The sequence below is a fragment of the Montipora capricornis genome, chromosome 6 (genome assembly GCF_036669925.1).
Source record: "Montipora capricornis isolate CH-2021 chromosome 6, ASM3666992v2, whole genome shotgun sequence".
In the NCBI taxonomy this organism is placed as follows: Eukaryota; Metazoa; Cnidaria; class Anthozoa; order Scleractinia; family Acroporidae; genus Montipora; species Montipora capricornis.
The window spans coordinates 32,771,292-32,773,194 of NC_090888.1; the positions used below are offsets into that span (position 1 = coordinate 32,771,292).

At 40.2% G+C, this 1,903-nt stretch overlaps 1 pseudogene; it reads left to right on the forward strand.

The window, feature by feature from the left end:
• LOC138053749 (uncharacterized) overlaps window positions 1-1,335 on the forward strand; it is a 3,830-nt pseudogene extending 2,495 nt beyond the window's left edge.
• The last annotated feature ends 568 nt before the right edge of the window (window positions 1,336-1,903 follow it).

A 1,903-nucleotide genomic window follows, 5' to 3' on the forward strand; every position in this document is an offset into this window, starting at 1 on the left:
ACAAAACGCCCGCATATACAACAGCTGCTGAACAACAAAACTATTAAGCGCTTGAGGCCCTGATTTTTTTGTGTATCCACATTTCCAGAAATCGAAGAATACAAGATTAGTGTCCCATGAACATTTGACAAAGAAATTAAGAAATTGCGTTTTTTGCCATCAAAAATGGGGGGTCGACTTATACATGGGATCGACCTATACACGGGTAAATACGGTATTCCCAAAACCTGGTACTGCCCCAATTGCAGAGCCTTACCTGAATTTAAGCGAGTAAGCTCTAAGGAACAATCAACTGGCATTATAAATGAAGCTATGAAGATGGACTTAATTTGTACCTGCAAAGCTGTGGCTGGAAAAAAGGACAAGCTTGTGAAGTGTTCAAACACACACTGCACTAATGGGAAGTTTTTCCATTTATCATGTCTTGGCAGGAAAAGGATGCCAAATAACAGCAAATCTTGGCTCTGTTCAGTCTGCTTTGTCTCAGGAGCCCATGAGTGGTACACCAAGTAAGCCCACAGCCACGAAGACAACAGCAAGCACCAATCCAACAGTCACACACAACACAACAAACACCAAGCCAGCAGTCACGCACATCACAACAAACACCAATCCAACAGTCACACACAACACAACAAACACCAAGCCAACAGTCACTCACATCACAACAAACACCAAGCCAACAGTCACACACAACACAACAAACACCAAGCCAACAGGCGCTAAACCCACAGTCAGTTCTGACACTGAAGGGATTACAATTGTAAAAACTGTCCATAAAGAAAGAGCCCCCCGAGACAAGTATGCACCAGAGGGAAAATTGGGGAAATATGAATATGACCTCATTGCTTCCCCAAATGGATGGCTAGACTGTGTAATTATACATGAGGCCCACATAATACTGAAAAGAATTGGTCACCTAAAAGGCATACAAGGATTTCAGAGGCCCACTCTCGCCCCTGTCCGGCAATTTGACATAATGACGGGACCCTTTATTCAAATAGTCAACATTAATAACAATCACTGGATATGTTTAAGTAGCATACATAGCCCCCCTGGTTATGTTAATGTCTATGATAGCCTCTCAACCCAGTGACCCAGGAGATCATAAGGTTGGCGTATGATTTGACAGGACCAGCCTTTCAGGGAATTCATTGTATTCCAGTGCAACAACAGAAAAATCTCTCTGACTGTGGTGTCTTTTCCATAGCTTTTGCAACAAGTTTACTTTATGGACAAAATACAATGAATGTAACATACAAGATTAATCAAATGCGTCCTCACTTAATGCAGTGTCTAAAAGGAGGAAACATAACTCCTTTCCCTACCACTTGAACTTCTTTTGTAAAACATTCTTCATGAGTCACTGGAGGAAAATGACTTTGCGGCATGGCCTTAGTTATCCACGAAAACTGCTCATCAGAAATACAGAGTGAGTTCTGACTCAGATAAAATTTACTCTGGAAACCTTATTTACAAAAAGTAAAAAATAATTGTAAGTACCTGGACATTAGTTACATAGAAAAAAATATTTTAAAGAATACAACCACACTTTTGAATTTTCGGAACATGTTTTGATGTCTCAAACATCATCTTCAGCCATAGTGAGTGTAACATAATGAGTGTAACATTAAAAAGTGGTGGTCAGTGGTCGTCGAACAAGATGGCTGCAAAATTTTTCGTGTACTTTTCTTTTTATATCTACCTAATAGTATGTTGTGATTTTGTGTTACTATGTCGTCAAATAAGCAAGGAAAATCGAAGCAGTCTGGTGAAGCATTAGAGGAGGATTTTGAAGCATTTGTACGTGAATCGCTGACAAACTTGTGCAGTGGTCAAAGCAGGATTATGCAAGATATCTCGAAGCTACAAGATAAAGTTCGGGGGAATGAAGTAGCCTTGG